Source organism: Marmota flaviventris, chromosome 2, assembly GCF_047511675.1.
Source record: "Marmota flaviventris isolate mMarFla1 chromosome 2, mMarFla1.hap1, whole genome shotgun sequence".
Lineage (NCBI taxonomy): Eukaryota > Metazoa > Chordata > Mammalia > Rodentia > Sciuridae > Marmota > Marmota flaviventris.
The window spans coordinates 48,747,218-48,769,915 of NC_092499.1; the positions used below are offsets into that span (position 1 = coordinate 48,747,218).

The window sequence follows — 22,698 nt, forward strand, 5'->3', positions numbered from 1 at the left end:
AAACAATATGTCAACAGGTTATTTAATTATAATTCCTCAGTTTTCACTTATGTATAAAGTGGAAATAATAATACCTTTGTGTGAAACTGTTATGAGGATATAATAAAAAATATGTGTAAAATTTCTTATTCTCAGTTACTTCCAGCACTATAGTGGAAATTCAATAATTTTTTTTTTTTTGCTTTTCTTTTCCCAGTTGAACAACCCAAAGCTGCAGTAACTGGGGATCACTATCTCCAAGAACATAAGAGATCCTTAAAAGGAAAGAGTCACCTCTGAAATGACTTCCAGTTCAATACTCCAGGCACTGTAAACCTTCTGAAATGGTTATTTTTCAGGGTAATCAGTTTAGGAATCATGACTCACCAAAACTACCTCAACCTATTTTTCTGATGCCTGAAATATCTTTTAACAAGAGACATTTCTGTTTTACCGGACTATGGCATTTTATGAATAGCAGTAGTGAAGACAGAAGATATGGAGTCAGAAATACTCCATATTGAAACAGTGCCATACTAACTTAACGACCATAGGCAATTCACTTAATCTTTTTACAGATGGTGAAGCACAGTCTTTGTGGTGCACAGTTTTGTTCTCACAAAGCATAACTGTGTAACCACCACTAGAATCAAAACAGTACAGGTTTATTATCCCCAATTCCCTCATGCTTAGTTAACCCTTCTTTTCCCTGCTTTCTAGCAACTACAGATCTATTTTCTGTCACTATTGTTTGGCCTTTCCCAGAATGTCATATAAACAAAAATCATATAATGTATTCATCAGATTTTCATAGCTGTGGCCCAAATACCTGACAAGAACAATTTAGGATAACTTAGAAGAGGAAAAGTCTGAGCTCATGGTGTCAGAAGTTTCATTCTAAGACTGTCTGGTTCCAACACTGTAGATCTAAGGTGAGGAGGGACATCATAGTGTAAAGGCATAGCAGAGAGAAGCTGCTCTGCTCATGGCAAAGTGGAAGTAGAGAGGAAAGGAGGAGCCAGTGGAGAAGACATAATTTCCAAGAGTCGGATGCTCCATTGACCTAACTTCCTTCAGTCATGGTCCACCTGCCTACAGTTATCACTCAGTTCATTCAGTCTAGAATGGACTGATTAGCTTTCATCTCATGACCTAATCATTTCATCTCTGAATATTTTTGCATTAACACAGGAGCTTTGGGGGGACACCTCATATCCATATAGTGTATAGCCTTTTGATTGTGCCTATTAACAGAATGTATTTGAGATTTATCAGTGTTGTTATGTTTATTCACAGTTCATTCCTTTTATTTCTGATGACTGTTCTACTTTATGGAGATACCATAGTACATTCTCTAGCTGAAGAACAATTTGTATTGTTTCAAGAAGTATTTGTGAGTGTGCGTGCTTAGGAATAAAGCTACTAGAAACACACACATGCATTTGTGTGTGTGTGTGTGTGAAAACATTGTATTCATGTCTCTGAGGTAAATCTCTAGGCATATCTGATTTCTGTCCCCTATTTTTCCACTCACAATCATATACTTAGGTACCTTTTGACCTCATTAGGGGGGAAATCTAATGTTCAGAACTACCAATAACAGGAAGAAGAGAAAAAACGATTTTTTTTTTTTTTTTTTTTTGAGAATGAAATCATAGATAGTAAATTCTTAAGCACATTCTCCACATATGCCGCGTGCTAGTTGGGTATCTTTTGGAATCATTGTTACACGTTTGGCATGGGTAGCACAAAGGTTGGTGTCTTCAAAAAAGCCAACAAGATAGGCCTTGCTTGCCTCCTGCAAAGCACCAATAGTTGCGCTGTGGAAGTGCAGATCTGTTTTGAAATCTTGGGCAATTTCTCGCACCAGACGCTGAAAGGGGAGTTTGCCAACCAGCAGTTCACTGGACTTCTGTCTGATAGAGTGTAATTTCATGGAGTGCCACAGCACTGGGCCTGGAACGATGCGGTTTCTTCACCCTTCCAGTAGAGGGTGCCTGCTTGCCAGTCGGCTTTTGTGGCCAGCTGTTACCTGGGTGCTTTACCACCAGTGGATCTGGGGGGCAGTCTGCTTTGTATGAGCCACGACAGAAAGACCTTCTTACTTGCCCGCCATCGGCTGGAGCTCCGTGAGCTAGAGGCGGCGCTGGTGTTAGAGAGTGACAACTGCGCGGTGGCGACTGCGAACACAATTCCGTTTGCTTATTTTCTAAATACAAATACAGAATGGACTGAAACCCCCATAATTTGCCGCAGTCTGGCTGGGCACAAATCACCCAGCCGCCACAAAGCACTTGTATGTTCAAACAGGAAACTTTATTGCCTGAACTCCAACAGCACTCCACGCACACTTCCCGGGAACTCTCTCAAACGCCACCCACGTGGCCCCTCTCCCACACACCACACCAACCGGAACTCCCTCCACCAGAACTTCACCAACCAACACAACTCCCCAGGAAATCCCTGCAAGAACTCCAAAGTAGCGGGCGTCCCAGGCGGACAGCAGGAGTCTATATACAATTGAATCAATCCAGCATCATCTTAATGGCTCGCCTCTCAACCATTACTTCTGGCAAAATGCCAGGGGCCATTCCGACTTGGCTCTCAACAATAATTCATATTTTGGGGAATCATGGGAGCCTGCCTACCCTGTATTCAGCAGACCACAAAGTTTGGTTCAGGTTCAAAGATGAGCAAGAACTTAGACTTTGTTCAATGTTGGTTATTTTTATTCACTCCTAAAGCAGCCAACAAAAAGGGAAAAGTTTAGACATATAAGGAAGATATAGGTAGGGAAGTGTGGCTTCCCATTGCATCTCTCACATCCCGAGGAGGAATGCTAGATGTCTAGTTCCTCTTGTTAGCCTTCCCAGAGAGAAGTGCTTCACCTGCCTGGAAAAGAGAAGACCTTTATACCCCCAGTCAAATCAGCACACACTGTGCGCCTCCACATTTAGCAATGATTCTGCACATCATTCATGTGTAATAGTTCTGGACCTTGAAGTTCTTTCAATGACAACGCTGGGGAAAATCCCTTATCAACTCCCACTGTCCAGCAAGTCTGTTGGGGAAGTCCAGCCCTAGCTATCCCATTCCCTTGTCCCACCTGGTCAGTTGTCCCAACAAACTGTGAGCATTTAAAGTGATCCCAAATCAGAAATTATTTTATGGATCTTCTAGATATACTCTTAACTATTTAATATATATGAGAATACTTTTAACCAAAAAATATTTAGTAGCCTGAAATACCCTTGTTGTCATACATAGTTATTTTGATTTTTCCTAGTTCAGGCACTAATTTGAATAAGTCTCTTCTTTGTTGTTTAGTTACTTCTGAAGGACTGAAATTAATTGTACTAGTTTTTAATAAATATTATGTCTAATTCTTAAGGAAAATTAAATAATTTGGAAAGTATACCGAAGCCAATCTATGAACATGAGTTATTTTAAACTTAAAGTTTTGAGTTTCCTGTACATGGGGGTTTACTGCAGTTATTTCCTGCAAAATCCAGTTCTGTGGCAGATTCTAATGGCCTCATCACATTCGAGATTCAGTGGAGTTAAGTGTTACTAGGTTTTCTTTTGCTAGTCGGAATGAATGGCAATCTTTTTTTCAAATCATATCCTTAAGTTCAAAAGCTCATTTCATTCACTGATCTTTTTAAATTTTTTTGTAACAGTATTTAAATTTAACAAATTGCTGCATGTGATTTATTTTCAATTTAATTACAGAGCCAAAATGCTACATATAATGATGGATGTAAGTACCAGTCAATTCTTCACCCTGATGGCTTGAGAAAGGCTGTAAAGTGTACCATAGTCTTTCTAAATAATCTCCTATGAGCCGTCTTTCCCTGCCATTGAATCAGTGCTGACAAATAAAGTATCAGAATAGTAACTAATAAGAGGTCATGCTTTTGTGCCAAGCCCACCCCTTGCTTCTCTTTCATATTGATGCTAATGTGATGCCATTTAACACAGTTCAAGAAAATTCATAAAATCAGTCTCTGCTTAGGAAGAACCTTTGATCAAAGATGGATAAATCACAGTGCCCCAGGAATTGGTTTAAAATAAGTAGCAGTGTAATATATTTCTTTTTGTTATGAGTTAAAGCTCTAAAATGTATTTTTATATTCTAGGGGGGAAAAACTCAGTTCTCTGAAACAAAATGACAAGTAAAAAAGAAAACAAAACAAAAACCCTGCCCCACCCATTGAAAACATCAATCTTAATTCTATATTATGCAACTAGTGGGTTCCAAAATAAAGTTTCAGTTCATACCTATTTTCTGAGAGTTAGTCCACACAAGTGAAGTTCTTCCTTGAGTTAGAAGTCTTATATCTTTAAAAAATTTTTAAATTGATTTTTATTATTGCATAATAATTATCATAATAGTAGGACTAGTTGTTACATATGCCTACATGCACACAACATAATTTCATTAATTTTATTACTGAGTACCTCTCCTTTCTCTCTCCTCTTCCCTTCTCCTACTTTTCTTCCTTTATTCTACTGGTCTCCCTTCTATTTTATTAGATCCCATGCCTTTTTCCCTTTTTTTGCTCTCTAGCTTCCACATTAGAGGCCTTATGTATTCTTAATATTATATATTTGTATATACATATAATCATGCAATATTACATAATGTTAAATAAATATATACCTTACTACAGTACATATGCAGGGGTCATTTTTACTAGCTGTGAGGTCTTGGGCAGGTTAATTACCTATTCTGAGTCTCAGTTTCTTCATCTATAATTTACTTACTTGTTTATTTATTTGTTTACACTACTGGGGATGGAATCCAGTGACTTGTCTATGCTAGGCAAGTGCTCTACACTGAGCTACATCCTTAGCCCTTTAAAAAAACTATTTTGACACAGGGTCTCACTAAGTTGCTGAGGACAGTTTCCAACTTGTGATCCTCTACATCAGCCTCCCAAGTAGCTGGGATTACAGGCATGCACCAGCATACCTGCTCTTTATCTGTAATTCTGAGATAACAGTCTTGGGATTGTTGTGTGGGTTAATCAGATATGTGTAATAGCACTCAGTGGAGTGCCTGGTGTATAGTAATAACCAATAGTGGCAGTTGATACTGTTAATTTATATTGAAGTTTCCTTTCCTGCTTTTTTATCCCACTTTAGTCCCTGCGGCCAGACAAATATTATATATTTATGGATTGCTTATGTATCAAAAGTTTTGGTGTTGGCAGTACCTTGTTTCTGTGGCTGTGAACCCTGGGGAATTCTGGCTTTGCTGACCCTAGCAGCCCTGTTTGGGTCAGCTCCTTTCTCTGTCCCTGTGATATGATTAAACATATCTCCCAAAGTTCACGTGCAATGGTGTTGAGAGGTGGGACCTTTAGGAGATGACTAGGTCAAGAGGGCCCTCACCTCATAAATGGATTAATGCCATTATCACCGTGGTCAGTAGGTTATCACTGGCTAGTGAGTCCCTGAGAAAAGGACGATTCTGACCACTTCCCTTCTCTCTCACTCTCAAATGTGCTCTCTTGCCCTCCTGCCTTCCACTATGGGAGAATGAGGCACAAAGGGCCTGGCCAGAAGGGGGTTCCCTGACCTTAGACTTCCCAAAACTAAAAAGTTGATCTCTGTTCTTAGAAACCATTCAGTCTAAGGGTAGTTCTTTTATAATAGTACAAAATGGACAAAGACAACCTGACTGAATGTTTTTTATACAAGTATACTTTCATAAGAGCTTAAATCAATCTTTAGTATGAATAGGGATACTTGAAGCTTATTATAACTACCAATTTAAAGAAACTAAGAAAGATTTCATAAAATAAATCATAAATCATACTTCAGTGTCTCCTACTTTCTTAGCTTTATATTTTTTCCTATGCTAATGCATTTCTAAAAGAAAACTTGGGATTCTCTTGGTTCTAAAGTGACAAAATGAGCTCTAAAAGGCTACTCTCTTCTATTTCAGTCTGGAAGGAATTCAAACAATGAGAAAAAGGAAAAGGAAGGAAGAAGAAAGGAAGCTGGAATTGGATGGAGAGGTCCACCAAAGACTAGTGCCCACTGATTTTTCTGTTGTTGTTGTTATTGTTTTTTGTGGTGCTGGGAATTAAACCCAAGGCCTCAAGCATGGTAGGCAAATATCTGCAACTGAGCTATATCCTCAGTTCTGACTTTGTTTTTTAAACCACTTTGTTGACTACAGTTTATACACCATAAATTTTTTTTCCATCATAAATACATAATTCAGTAGCTTTCTTTCTTTATTGGTGCCAGTAATTGAACCCAGGGGTGCTTAACTATTGAGCCACATCCCTACCCCTTTTTATTTTTTATTTTGAGACATGTTCTTCCAAAGTTGCTTAGCATATCACTAAGTTGCTGAAGCTAGTTTTGAATTTGCAATCCTCCTGCCTTCCAAGTCACTGGGATTATAGGTATGTGCTACAGCATCCTGCTCAGTAGCTTTAGTATATTTTCAGAGTTGTACAGGTATCATAACAGTCAAGTTTTTAGAACATTTCCATCAGCTCAAAAAGAAACCTCACATCTATTAGTAGTCATTCCCACCCCCACCCTCAGCCCTAATCAATCATTAATCCGCTTTCCCTCTATATAGATTTACCTATTCTAGGCATTTTATTTAAATGGAATAATGCAACAAGTAGTTTTTTGTAATCTGGCTTCTTTCATTTATCATAACGTTTTTCATTCTTTCTATTTATTGATTGATTTTGATGCTGGGGATCCAACCCAGAACCTTGCACATGCTAAACAAGCATTCTACCACTGAGATACATCCCCAGCACCCATTTTTTTTAGGAGAATTTTATAATTTTATTTTCATTTTCAGTGAAAATGTCAAATTTTAAGTATCTGCTGAGAAAACTGAGATACAGTACTGAGATGTGAAATATAGTACTTTATAACAAAATCTGCACGTATCAGTGCATTTCAATCAATCCTGAGTGATTGAATAAAAGGAGGAAATAATGTGATGCATATGGTAGAACTGACCTTCAAAGGGCTAGCAGAGTTTCTTGGTACTAATATTAGTTGAGAAAAATACCTTGGATAAAGAAATTAGAAATGGTAGAGAAGAGAGGATCTTTCATTGGACAATTATAATACAGCTTAGGGTCCTAGAAGGTGAGATCTAGTTCTGAAAGTTTCCACAGATAAATTGATAACTCATATAAGATATCATCACAAAGTGCCCAAAGAAGGATGTATGAAAACTATTAGGGGGACAGCCCCATCTCCCATTTTTCCTTTCCACACTCAAGGGCTGTGCCCTTCTTTAGTATGTCCTTCTGATGTCCTTTCCTATGGGAAATAGATCTGATTAGCCAACCTTCACTGAGATGTTAACTGAATGACTGTTGTTTTCACTCTACCTATTGATATTTTTATTTTTTAATACTTGCAAAGACAATATTTAATTCTAAGAAAGTATTGTAAATCTGAGGGGTTTTAGCTATCATAAAATATAGTTAAGGGAAATATTTGGTACAGAGGAATATTTCTTTTTGTATCCATTTTATTTGCATATAGAATTTTTTTTTCAGTGTTAGGGATTGAACCCAGGGCTCCCACATGCTAAGAAAGTGCTCTATCACTGAACTATATACCCAGCCCTTTTTATTTTATTTTGAGACAGGGTCTCACTAAGTTGCCCAGGTTGGCCTCAAACTTGTGATCCTTCTGCTTCAGTGTCCTAAGTAGCTACAATTGCAGGCAGGTACCACTGCTCCTGGCACAACTGTGGTTTTTTTTTTTAAATACAATTTCAAAATATTTGTTCTAAAATATGAGCAGACAACATTTTCTAACTCAATTAGTTCCCAAAGCAACTTACTTATTTCTGGGGCAAACTGTGACTTAATCAAAGATTTATAATTATAACATATTTAGACAATTATATGACATCACTGTTTAACAACTGTGTAAACTACATGGAGTAAGAGTTAGACCTGGTCACATCAGTGGGAGCTGGGGATGGAGGGCAACATTCTGTCATTGTCCTCTAAAGGAAAGGTCAGGGTCAGGCACTTGCCTCTTTGTGTCTTAGGTGAGGAATGAGGGCAACTGTCAGCTGTCTCCAGGCAGGAACTGGCACAGCTGGCAAAAGGAGGAACTGACAGGTAATGGGTAACAAACCAACGTGGAGTCATGAGGTATCCCTCACTCTGGACTCTGGACCTGTGAGCCTCTGTTCTTGTCCAGTGAGTCTCCCAAGGTCTAGGAGAGGATGTTAAATTTCTAATATTAATATAGAAGTGGATGCACTGGATTATATCTAATGATATCTGATGCTAATATCTAATAAAAACCTGATAGATGAGAGACTGAAGAAAAAACATGGGTACAATTTAGCATCACAGTGTTCCTGATTTTTTAACAAAGTATCTGGCATTTTCATTTTGTGTCATTTGGAAGGCTCTGTCACACAAGGGTGTAGAACTAGTGGCTAGAAGCCATAACTGGGTTGGGAGGGAACAACACCACCAGATAAAGGGCAAGTTTGTAGGAAAGGTCCTTCCTTTACTTTGAGGGTACATTTTATTTTGTTTACTTTTTTGCTATTAAAAGATATGAATAAAATTAAAAAATAAAATTAAAAATTAAAATTAAAAAGATATTAAAAGATATGAATAAAATTAACCAAGCCCATTTGGAATGTTGTAGGAGAGATCCAAAATGGGCACATGTTCTCCCAACCCCATCCAGATCTTCCCTACTTTTGTCAGCAAGCATCATGGAATAAACAGCACAGAAAGGGAACTCTCGGTATTATTTGGTGATGAGAACAACTTACTTGTTTGTGGTTTGACTAACAGAATCAAATTATAAGTGCAAGTCTGAAAGATCCTTAATTCAATACATAAAAAACTACAAAAGTGAGAAGTCCTCATATAATATATGTCTATTAGTAACATTTACTTTATTATTTAAGTAAAATTGAACATATTTTATTTTCAAATATATTAATTCAGAATAAAGTCTTAAAAATCCATCTAAAGTCCAACATTCCAATATTAATATTTAGTATTTTGGGTGCCAGCAAATCATTCTGCTTCCCTCCAAGGTAGCTGGTTGATAAAACTCCAATTCATCTTAGCAAGTTAAGAATGGAATTATTCACCTGGAACTCTACGTTTTTTAACTGTTCAAGGTGCTTCTCCAAGCATTCTTCTCCTAATACAGAAGAATTTATAGTTAGGACATCATGGTGAAGATACTATCCCTGATTTTCCTGGTCACAAAGAGATCATCCTTCAGTCTATGTTGAACATTTTAGTTCTAAATCTTTGTTTGGTACTAGTATTAAACTGCTCTACCACTGAACTACATCCCCAGTCCTTTTTATGTTTTTATTTCAGGATAGAGTTTCACTAAGTTGCTGAGGCTGGCCTTGAACTTGCAATCCTCCAGCCTCAACTCCTGAGTTCCTGGAATTGCAGACATGCACTGTGCCCAGCTTTAGTTCTACTCTACCATGGCATAAATAACATGGAAAAAGCTATGTTGGAAATTGCATTTTTCTTCTTTCTGCCATCTTTACTTGTCATCTAAAAGGTGATAAATGTATTATGTTAACTTATTAGGAGAATTGAGGAATGTACTGATATCTTGCTACATGTTGGTATTTCTAAATATTTAAGACTGTATTTGATCTAAAAGGGAAATGTCACTATGATTTTCAACCCCTCCCAGGTATTTCTTAATCAACAACCTTGGTTAGTGACTTTCACTCTCTTTGAGGTCTAAGTGGGTAATGGAGGGGGTTAAGCTATGCGCCACAGGCCAAGCTTCACTGTCCGTTTTATTAGAAGAACTTTTGTTGGAATACAGTTACACCCATTCATTTATTTGTTGTCCATGTTTGCTTTTACATTACAATAGCAGAGTTGAATCCTAGAGATAAAGACCATATGTCTTGCAAAGTAAAAAAAAAAAAAAAATATGCAAGCAATGGAGCTCAGTGGTAAAGCACTTGCCTATCAGGTGCAAGGTGCTGTGTTTGAACCCCAGCACCACAAAACAAAACAACCAAAAGGAAAGAAAAAGCTAACCCTTGCTTTGTTCATAATCTACCCCATGCTGTCTTACTCTCTCTGTTTAAAAAGAGAAGCAAAATATGTCCAGTTTCAGAAGAAAGATAATGTGAAATAAGCCACATACAGCGGTTTTGTCCATTTACTGTTGTCATTCATCCATTGAAATAAGTATACTCATCTCATCCTTCTATTCCCAGACAAGTGGAAAGAGTAAAACATTGCACAAGATGATTCAATTTAATATCACTTTTTAAACTGAAGAGTCTTCTCACGGTATAAGTCATTTTCAACCTTAAACTGTTGAGGCAAATTAGAAATAAAACTCCTTGTTGTCAATCAGTGTTTTCTTTATATTTCTTTTAAAAGTATAAAGCAAGGGTTTGGGACTTCAAACTTTAGTGTACTCTGGTATAGATTGATTTGTCACTCATCTAGCTAGCTAGCTAGCTTCTAGCAATTTGGCAGTGAATGTGCACAGAGGCAGGAAAAATACCAAACAAATTCACTAAGTTCAGTTATTTATAAATAATTTGCATTTATTTGTTTTATATTTCTACTTATTATACAAATCCCTGTCAGTTAAGATAGTAATTTTACATATATGTTTTACTAGATTTTTCTTTAAAAAAAAATTTAGTCAGGGACTCAGACTCAATATTTTCACTAGTGCTACCTATAATTAAAACTACTAGAAAGTCCTCACATTGCTAATGGTTTTACACATCAGAAACCCCAAAGAAATTGCGGCTTAATAACTTCACACTCCCCTCTTTTCCCCTACTACTGTTACAGTTCATCTTAGGTTATAAAAGAATAGACTCACGCTCCAGGACAAAACTTTTCTGAGGCATGTAGGACTTTCAGTGCAAACAAACAAAAACAGAAGGAAAATGTAAAATTATAAGGTATTGCATAAGTGATATTGCATTTTGATTTTTCAGAATCTAAGTGTCTAATCTCATTTTTGTCTTGAATTATCTGTTATTTAGAATAAGATGTTTGATATTTTCATATCAAAATGAAAATATCAGTATCTATCTTACATCTGTATTTTGGGGGAGATATAAACAAAAATAACTAGTCAACTAATAATCTTATATACAGAGGATTTCCGTAGCTCTAGCCTCTCTTAATTAATACAATGGCACATTTAAAAAGTGAAACATTGGGCTGCGGGTATAGCTTAGAGGTAGAATATGTGTGGAGCATACATAAAGGCCTTGGTTCAATCCTCTCTGGTCTGGGGGTGGGATGGCTGAAGGTGGAAGCAAAAAATTGAAATTGGGGGTATCTAACTTTATTGTCTTCTAAATCATTTTTTGCCAAGACTATTAAACTACTCTTTTGTCACTGAACTGAAATGGCATATTTATCATATGAACTTGGATCTATTGTTGAACTTGCTAATGAGTTCTTTGTTTATTCTAGCTATGTACCATTATCATATTTGTGATCACAGTAACTTTATAGTAGGTTTTATATTTGGGATATATTTTGCCCTTTTCAAAAACATTTTCTGGCAATTCTAATATATCTCTATGTATCCGTCTCTCTATATATTTATATATTTCAGTTCTAGGAAAATCTTGTTGAATTTTTTAGTGGAATTGATTAGATATGTATTTTTATTTTTAAGAAAGTGACATTTTTAATCATGTCATCTTGCCATCCAAGCCACATTATGCCTTCACATTTATCCATGTCTTATGTCCTATAGAAAATGTTATGATTTTTATCTGTAGGGTTTTTTATTTTTTGTTGTTGTTGTTGTGTGTGTGTGTGTGTGTGTGTGGAGTTGAGGTTCTGGTTATCAAACCCTGGACCTCAAGAATGCCAGACATAGTGCATAGCTTCTTTTTGTTCAACTTATATGTGGGTATATTTTATTTCATTGTCTTGTGCACTAACATTATCTGAATCTAACTCTTATATGGGGTGCACAAAATCTGTATTGTCCAATAGCCACATGCCACATGTGGTTATCTAAATTTAAATTAATTAAAATTAAATAAATGAATTCAGTTCCATTTTAACTAGTTAATACTATTTTCTATAAAAATTTATATTTAGCTACTTTCTCAATTTAACTTATTAATTGTAATCATTTTAAAATAAAGTTTCTCTGATTTTCTAGGTATGTAATTAAATCATCCACAGATATGTAGGAAGATATTTGGATAGCTTTAAGGTAGGGGAGAACTTCTTACATAAATTAGAAACTCAGAAACCATAAAGGATGGGTTTGGTGACATAAGATTTTTAAATTCCCATATAATGACAGCTAGCACACACTGAGCATTATTTTAAGAAATTTACATCTAGAAAAAGCTCAGGATATGGTTTTAATACTTTTGACAACTGTCTGCTGACAGTCTCATCAGTTCTTTGGGAGTTTCCAGCCATGCAAGCAGAGTATTAGGATTGAAGCCAAGCAAACGTAGGATTCAAGAAGAGGTAGGAATGGCCAGAGAAGAGAAGAGGAGCCCTCACATTGCCTGGAGAGTGGCTGTATCAGACTGTGGTTTGAGTAATTAGGCTTTTGATGGCTAAAGAGGGTAATAAACAATATAGAAGGTAATAGAGTCAGAAAGGAAACAAATATATTGGTGAGCTTCATTTTAGGGAGCACAAATTAGGAAGTAAAAGGCCCACATCTCTCCTTTTAAGCCTAATATAAGAACAAAAGTTTACCTTAACCTTATGGAGGTGACTACGTGTGGTTGTAAGTCAGTGCAGGAGGTAGCAATAGTGTCTGCATTTCTTTTCTAGACAGGTGATCAAACAGCTGTTTGGAATTTAGTGCAGTCTTCAGCCAATCTACATCATCTCTGAATTGATAGAATACAATCTGAGACCATCTCTCATCTTGAAAAATGCTTCTTGGTCTGCCTGGGGTCCTAGGATATTCCATTATTCAAGTCAGATAACCAAAATGTACAATGTTTCTAACCAGTTTTAATTGTCCTTCCATGTCCTGTTAACAAGCCCAACAATAGAAACTTATTACCACAGGGAATTTAAAATAGCATAATTAGTCCCTACATTCTTCATTATTCCATACCTTACTAGCTATGGAATTTACAAATCACATTCAGCGGCAGTTTTAGTATTAAAAATGTGTGCCCAATTCTGAAATATGTGCATCTTAAAAAATCAAATCAAATCAAATCAACCATCTTAAAGTTGTGCTCTGTATCTTGCAGATAACATTCCCCTCCACCAGAGGTCTCTAGCTCACTGACATTATTTGACTCTAACTCTTTAAGGAATATGCTCTGTGCTGTCCCATACAGTAACCACTAGCTACATGTGGCTATCCAAATTTGTTCATTAAGATTAAATTTTTAAAAATTAAATAAAATTAAAAATCCAATTCCTCAATTGCCCTAATCACATTTTAAGTGAAACAGATGCATATGGCTGGTCGCTCCCACATTGGGTAATACTCCATCACTGCAGAAAGTTCTAGTGGGCATGCTGCACTAAGTCTTGTAAATTTAATTCATAAATGTAGAAATAGTAGTTCATAATTACACTATTAGAAGGATAAAGAAGCAGCACCTCTCCAGTATCATATTTAATCCTCCCTTTATTCAGGTGGTATCTCAGATGGAAAACGAAAATGTTCTTTATGGTCATATTCAACTTAGTCTCTCCTCAATCAGCCTGATATGTCACTTTGTTTTAGCAACTCATAGATATGTTATTTTTGTCTTTTATTGAGAAAATCAGAACTAGCAAATTATAAGAAAGGAATGGTTAAGAAAGAAAGAAAAAAAGAAAGAAATCAGGTCTTAATTTTTCTCCTCAGCCCTTGACAAGTTGAGATAGTTGCTAAATTTCTCTGGGCCTACTTTTGATCCAGGATAAAATGAGTTGAGGGGGCACACATATTCTCTAAGACCTAAAACATTAGAACAAAAATCCAAAGTGCGGGAAAATAGTGGGTACTCCTAATAACTAAGACTAAGTTCTGACCCATAGAAGAGGTTGCAATATGCCAATCACACAATAGTGTAATTTTGCCAACATACTGGTAGCTTCTGCTTCATGTCAAGATGAACTCTAAAGTCACAGAATAGTGTGGCTTCAGAATGTGGTTAAGAATTGGTGAATTGTTTAGACCATATTGAAGACAATTACTATTTTTAATTTAAACATCATTTTCCATTTTATTTTGATTATTGCCTTAAGGGATAATGCGAATTCTACTTTTTATTGCTAATATGTCACAACTAATCCATTGCCTCAGTGAGAATATTTCAAAATAACACTGTGGCTTTATCCCAAGGACCTCAATTATAGACCTAATCTAAATTTTGTGGTAACTGAAAAATAAAAAAGAACAACCATCACTTCTCTGTATGGTTCCTCTCTATAAGACAGCATTCCTTAAAATGGATATCATTATTTTATAGAAACATAGACATGGACTAGATTGTCTATTCTTTATACTCACATTTTCTACAACTGTTTTTGCCTATTAAAAATTTGTTCTTTTTAGATACACATGACAGTAAAGTGTACTTTGACATATTATACAAACATGGATATAACTTAGCCTAATTAGGACCTCATTTTTGTGGTTGTACATGGTGTGGAGTTTCACTGGTCATATGTTTGCAGTACTGGAGGCTGAACCCAGGGTGCTTTATCATTGAGCTACAATCCTAGCCCTTTCTATTTTGAGACATGGTCAGGTTGGCCTTGAATTTGTAATCCTCCTGCCTTAGCCTCCAGAATAGCTGGAATTACGAGTTTGCACAAGAGAGGGTTTAAAATTATTTTAAAGACAGATGAGCTTATTTTCATTCTCATATTCCAGCTTTTCTCAAAGTCTAAATGAGAATGTTTTTGTACCTGATATTTCTCTTGCAGGTAGCATTCATCCTTCAATCTCGTCCAATCCGAATTCTCATCCATTTGTAGGTAGTTCATTGCTTGTCTGTAATTCACGGTGGGCTGATGTGGGGAAAATAAATCATAGAGTGAAGTTTAAGGAGAAAAAAATGTGGGGAGGAGGAAGCAGGTGGTTAAAATGGAAACGGTGGTCAGGAGCTTCATTGTTCTCCCAGGTGCTTTGTTGGCAGAAATTTAAAAAACAAACAAACAAAAAAAACTTTTCTATCAAACCCCACCTGAATTCTTTCAACTACAATGATGCAAAGAAAATACACGCTAATTATGAGCAGGAACATTATCTATTAATATGTTAATGAAGCAGGTTTGCTAATGGTGAAAGACCTGAATTTTAATAAAATTTTAAGAGCTTCTTGATTACGTGTTTGTTAGTCGATATGATCATTTAAAATTATCTCTAGGTGGCTTTACATGGAATAAAACCTACATTAGAACTGTATTCTAAACAGGCCTTAATGAAGCAGGTGAGGATACCATCTGTGACATAAACACTGTCAGCCAGAAATTCACTTCAAAAGAAATGTAAACTAGTTAACAGGAAACATGTCATCATATCTGCCAGTAACAGCTTTCAATGTAGGTAATTTATTTATGCATTTACTTGCTAATTTTTTTCAAACATATTTGCTTATGAAAATAATGTTCGATTGAATTAATGGATACTGCCTTTCAATATTGGAAGGGTTATTTTTCATTTTAAAAAATCCTCTAGTGTCCTGTTTTGACAACATCCCATACATTGATGAAAACTGTTTCATCCCTCTGAAGCCAGACATTTTTGAAGAAAAAAGGAGTCGCCAAAAATCCAAAAATCAACAGGAATTAGTACAGAATCCTCAATGATGTGTCTCTATGAATAGGAGAAATTGTGTTACTTTTTCCTCCATGATTTTGGCATCAAAGAGCCTGTAATCCCCATCTGCCTCTCTAGAACGGGGATGAAGGCACTTGGCATCCTCCTTCATTTTGCATATTAGAACCATGGGGCTGGGGATGTGGCTCTGGGGCTGGGGATGTGGCTCAAGTGGTGGCGCGCTCGCCTGGCATGCGTGCGGCCCGGGTTCGATCCTCAGCACCACATACAAACAAAGATGTTGTGTCCGCTGATAACTAAAAAATAAATATTAAAAAAATTCTCTTTCTCTCTCTCCCTCTCTCACTCTCTCTTTAAAAAAAAAAAAAAAAAAAAAAAAAGAACCATGAGGCTTCGATTAGCGGTGGAACCCAGAATGCATCTAAGGCTCCAGGAGAAAGAAACAGAATGGAAATTCAGGCGTTAAGGCACCAGCACTATGAGCCCAAGGAGCCTGCGGGAGGAGCTGTGATGGAGAGTCTCAGAAGCCTGTGTGCCATGGGCTTTATTTTATCATTGGAGGATTTGTGGTCTGACTGTGGGCAAAGACTATGGGCTAAGCCTCCTTTATATTTGCACTGACGACGGTATTAGCGGGCAAAGCAAAAGTGAACTCTAGAAACAAAGTAACAGTGTCCAAGAACCTAGGCTCTGGAGCCTTGAACGTCCCCTCCCTCCACCTGACCCATACAGAGGGTGGAACCCAGGGCCTCATACATCCAAGCAAGGCAAGCGCCCTATCTCTAAGCTACATCCCCAGCCCTGAGCGCCTCTATTCTTAGTGGGCCAAGAATGAAGGGCAAGTGGAGGAGGCAGGTGGGTGAGAGGAAATAGAGCAGAGAGACCTCTAGCCATGGCTCTGTCACTCTGAGGTTTGAAGAGAGCCTGCCCAGGGCAGATAGGCCAGGAAATCACTTCTGCTGGAGAAATCCCATTTGAGAAAGCACGTGCTTCTTCCTGGGCAAATCCCAGATACTTAATATTATTCATTTGATGATCTTAATAAAGCAGTACTGTGATAGCCATTAATTACAGCTAATACTTTTTAAAACTCTTGATAGTGTGTCTAATGAGATTTTTCGAAGGTCTTTTTTAAGGTCGATGAGAAACAATTGGATCTAAGGTAAGTGGCCATTTAAATGGATTCTAATTGGGCCTTGGGTGAGTTTCTTTTAGTGCATGCTGCCCTCTAGGGGCTGAAGAGAAGGGAGTAATGCAGGATTTCAGAGATGTGTGGGCCTTGTTGGAAATGACCTGCTTTCCTAGACGTGTTTGATTTTTCATAAAAATGGTTCAATCTTTTCATCCAATTGAATTTCAAGAAAAGTGTATTTCATAGAAAGTATCAACTATTCTGAAGGCCTTAAATAAAGTAATATCAGATCAATAGATTTTTTTCCCTCTCTATTTTCTTTTTTCTCTTTTTAAGAACTGCCACGAGGTGAGGTGGGAATGGAGAGAAAATGTGCAGGCATTTAAAAAAACAGAATACAGCAATTCCTAACTATTCAGAGCAGCAGTCTCTTAACCTTTATTGGATGACTTGAAATGCTCTGCGTAGGCTACTCCACACTCAAGGTATGTTTAATTCTTGCCTCAATTTTACTGAGATGATAAAGATCACAAAGCCAGGAAACTACAGAAGTAGAACCTAAGTCTCCTTATTCCATGGAGAAACCATGCACTTTTTATTTTGCCATCAAAAAGACACTACTGGCTATCACTTCACTATTTTAATGACTGGTTCTTTGACTCTTTTCTGTGTTTCTAATTTTCTACAGTAACCAGGTCTTTTAATTTCTTTTTCTTAATAAATTGAAGGATTTATAGATGTGTAAAAATATAACAACCATATATTTTTATCATTTGGCAGCACATAACCTAAAAATCTCAATTTTGCCAAGAGAGAAAAGCAAATATGAAAATTGTAGTATTCGTCAAGGGCTAAAGAGAAATCCAAGTCCCAAAGACTCTGGGAATGAAACAGAACAACAGCCATATAATTTATACTAATAGATAATAAAACTGGAGACAAGATAGACTAAGGAAAATGGAATAGGTAGACAGTGAAATGAAAACCTCCTGCAGCTGGGTGCTTCATACACCACATGAAGACAGCAGAGAGTCAGGGATGGTTCTAGGTAGGACATATACTCCCTGGAGGTTGTTTCCAGCTGGGACACTCCTTTCCCCTGCATCCCCACCCCCATGTAACACCAAACAACATTGGAAACAAAAAGGACAGAATGGGCTATAAAACCTTCTTGCTGCTACAGATGCTTATGTTTGTGAAGTGGAAAGCCACAGTCCAGAGAAAAGAAATCATTCTCAGAGTAATAAACAGTTGCAGCTGGCACTTTTACACAACTGTGCCTAACACACTTACCCACATGAGTAAATAATAGACACAGAATCTTAGATTTGAAAAGCACTCTACCGACTGGCTTTCTAATCCAACTACCTACAATGCACAAATCCTTGTCTGAGATTTCTAGCAATCTTCTAATGTTTAACAAGTCCTTGCTTAAATGACATGCACTTAAATCTGCCCTTATTTTCGAATCCATTAGTCCTAACTCTGGCTGCTGCTGGTGGATTTGAGAGGAGAAAATATTTAGTTAGATATATGTTTCTTAAATTCATTATACATAATAATAAGGAAAAACCTTCCCCCCACCCTGCTCTTAGTGACCCCTCCTTATATTTCTAATGCATTGTCCTCAGTACGTTCAATACCCAGCATGATTGCTTTTCTGATGATAGAACTGTTACCAGCAATTTTCACAATTTCTGACAACATCTCCTTGACATGGAAGAAAGAGTGCTGAGAAAGCCATAAACAAGAGGAGAATTGCTAGAGGAATAAAAGTTCTGCCACTTTGCTTAAAGTTGCCTTGGAAGTTGTCTGGTATACCCTTGTATCCTTTAAATCAGAATTGCTTTTAAAACAAACTTGGTATTAATTGATCTGCTAGACAGGGAGTAGGGGTGGAGGGAGGGAGAGGCAGAAAGTATGTGTGTGTTTGTGTGGGTGTATGTGGGTGGGTGGGTGCTGGGTCTCTCAAATTGCCACGATCATTTCCCTGTTGTCTAACCTAATACCTCCTGCTATATTTTCAGGCTCATTTCTCTAGTCTAGCCCTCAATCAAAATTCAGGGGGGATATTTAGCACCTCTACATCCTCCTCCCTCTCATTCCTTTTAGAAGTTTAAGAACTTATTTTCCTACAGAGATATTACTTTAGTCTTTGGGGGTTTCTTTCTCCAATCTTCTATAAATTTTGTTCTCTTTATCTGAAAAATATTGCTTAAGTTAAAGATACAGAAAAATGGAGGTATAGCACCTGACACCTTTAATGCTGAACACAGAGAAATACCACAAGTGTTCTTTGTAATGCACATTGGAATTTTTGTTGTCTTTCAGAAACACTGAATTTCTTATGACATCTTCTGTCCAATGTCGTCATCAACTGAAGGTCAGAGCACTCACTGATACTGAGGGGTATATTAACCTGTTGGCACATAAAGAACTACATGACCCAAAGTGAATATAGAAGAAATTTACCAAGAAAATGCTATTTTTTCTTTTCTCTCTTCTCCTGGAGATCAGTTTGGTTCTAATTCAAGGTCTACTACTCATCCCAACAAAGTGTTAAAAGTCTGAAGCACTTCTGAAACCAACCTCTTGGTTCAGTCCCTTTCTGAGAAGGCCTGGTCCTAGAGATCACTACTTTACTCACCTTCATGCATTTTACATTTATTTCCTGAAAGACTGCTGTTCCCCGAGCCCCATACAAGTTGCTGGTAATACAGACATGGACACATTTATATGATCCCTGTCTTCATGGTAAGTGAAAGAAATAAATACAATCATAGAAGTCCAATTAGAGCTGTGATGGGGAAGGGGAGTGGGCTGTGTGGTGACCAAGCAGGACTCTGTCGGTCCCTGAAGCTGGCCTGTATTGGGGGACAGTTGGGAAAAAACTCTGTGAGGAGGATATGTTTGAATCAAGGACTGAAGGATTCTTTAAAGTTAGAACAAGAGAGAACAAGCATGAATAATCAGAAGGCTGGAGTGTAGCTCAATGTTAGAGCACTCACCTCGAATGTGAGAGGCCTTGTGTTTCCCCAGTACTGGGGAAAAAAATAAGTATAAAGATGAGCTTGAGGGCTGGGGATGTGGCTCAAGTGGTAGCGTGCTTGCCTGGCATGTGCAGGGCACTGGGTTCGATTCTCAGCACCACATAAAAAATAAAGATGTTGTGTCCACCGAAAACTAAAAAATAAATATTAAAAAAAAATTCTCTCTCTCTTAAAAAAAAAAAAAAGATGAACTTGATGTTTTAAAAGAACTGATGGGGATGGGGAGTTGTCAGTATAGTGTTAAGGTCTGTAAACAAGTCAGGATGGCGCCTGGCAAATGTTAGAGTCTGTAAACAAGTCTGGATGGCGCCTGGCATTTTGCCAGAGGGAGTGGTTTGTGAAGTAACGCCAGCGAGCCATTAAGTGTGGAGATTCCTTATTGGTTGACTGCTGTATCTAGTTTATGTTAATTAAGATAAGCTGTGTGGAATGTATAAATACCTCTGTTGTCCTACAATAAAGGGCTCCTACTCCTGCTGTATCAACGTACACAAGTTGTTCGTCACCCCCCGGTTATTTTGCTGCAGCCGGACTGCGGCAGTATAGCTGATTAGACTGTGTATTTTGTGGTGAGTATAGGTCTTTGAAGACAAGGAATGGGACTAACCAATAGCTGTATCCCATTTTTACAAGTTTGGACTTGATTCTATAAGTAGGGGGTTGGCGCTGTAAGGTGTTAAGCAGATGAGCAACATGATTAGACATGCAACATATAAACATCACCATGTCTACAGTGTGAAGGTAGTAAAACTAGAAGCAAGGAGAAAACTGCAGCAGCCTAGCTGAGAGAAGACAGTGGCCCATTCACAGTAGTGTCCCTGGTCACCAGACTCATGACTAGATCAAACTCTCCAGGAATTATCACATCTCTCTCATACCTGATGAAGATAAATCTCTTTGAGGTGGGTCAATTTGTTGTAGCTGTGTATTAATCATGTTTTTTATATTCTGTATTTTATGATACTTTGAGGCTTGCCCCTCTTAGAGTTAGCTAATTCCTAAAAGTAGCAAACAACCTGTTAGCAAGTATGCCTCTTAAATGCAAACTAACCAGTATAGTGCCCCACTCCAAAACACCTCCTCTTACAATTTCTACTCTCCTGGAAGCAATGTTCCTCTGCCCAAATCATCCTATAGCCCACTGAAGAAATTCAAATATCCAATCCTCAATCTTCACAGCATTTCACCTACGTAAGCCCCACATTAAGAAAGTGTGAGAATTCATGACAAATGCTAAACAAATTTACTTAGTGCTTCTATATGTTATTTATGTCCTCAATAGTAGCTTATGTGTTCTGAAGAAGAGTTAACCATTTTCTGTGAATCTGAAATACAGGCAAGGGTTATACGGACAATTTGGAGATCATGGATGACCTTGATGCAAAGAGTTTCAGCAGAATGATGAGGTGAATGCTGGTCAGATTAAGTTTACAGAAGACTGGGGGACTTCTTTGAAGATTCTGAAGAAGTCTTCTCCCCTTTGGCTAAGTACTGATATGAACTTTCTTCACAGAAAGTTTCTTAAGGTTAAGGAAAGAGTTTCCAGAATAATTTCTGGAGGTCACACAGTGCTCAAAGGAATTCATCACCAAACTAGGGAGACTCTAATGATATATGCTAGCTAGAATCCTCAGAAGCTGCATACCTTAGTGATGAAACTAAATTAGTCCCAAAAGAAAGCTGGTGTGGTCCCAGCCTAGTAGAGCTTAAAAATCAAGTCTCAGTAGGGTCAGAATGAACCTCAAGCACCATAACTGGATCTCAGGAAAAGAACCTCAAAAATCTTTAAGTGAATACAATAAAAACCCATAGCAAATAAAGAAAGATTCACAATTCTATGTTCAATAAAAGCCACCAAGCCTTTAAAGAAGCAGAGAACTATTACTTATGAACAGAATAAAAGTCAATCAATAGAAATAGACCCAGAATAGACAGAGAATGTGGAATTCATAGTCAAGGACCTTTAAAAAAGTGCTATGCATCTTACAAGTATGTGTGAGGTTGCTAAGAGAAACAAACTTGAGAAGAAGAGAAATGGAAGATATAACAAAGAGTCATAAAAGGTAACTGAACTTGAAGATAATTCAATAGAAACTGTAGACATGAAGCACAAAGAAAAAATGAGCATGCACACACACACACAATTAGTGACTTGTGTGACAGATCAAAAAGTGCCTAGAGTTCATTTAACTGGAGTTCCAGATGGAGAGAAGGTGATATAAAATATAGAAAGAGAAAGGTGATATAAAATATAGTTGAAAAAAGAATAATAAAAAAATCTAAATTTGTTGAAAATAAAAACTCTAAAATTCAAAAATCCCAAATATAATAAACTGCCGCAGTCCGGCTGCAGCAAAATAACTGGGGGGTGACGAGCAACTTGTGTAGATTGATACAGCAGGAGTGGGAGCCGTTTATTGTAGGAAACAGAGGTATTTATACATTCCACACAGCTTATCTTAATTAGCATAAACTAGATACAGCAGTCAACCAATAAGGAATCTCCACACTTAATGGCTCGCTGGTATTACTTCACAAACCACTCCCTCTGGCAAAATGCCAGGCGCCATCCTGACTTGTTTACAGACTCTAACAGTAAACATCATCTACTTTAGGCACATCATAATCAAACTGTTGAAATCCTTTGGTAATGAAAAAAATATGAAGAGGTAGCTGGATACTATTGATGAGGTAGCTGGATACTACTGATGAGGTAGCTGGATATATACATGGAAAAAATGAACTTCAATATATATA

The 22,698-nt window shown here is 37.3% G+C and overlaps 1 pseudogene; it reads right to left on the reverse strand.

Moving 5' to 3' along the window:
• Positions 1-1,648: 1,648 nt before the first annotated feature.
• LOC114088074 (histone H3.3C-like) lies at positions 1,649-15,910 on the reverse strand (annotated as a pseudogene).
• Positions 15,911-22,698: the final 6,788 nt, after the last annotated feature.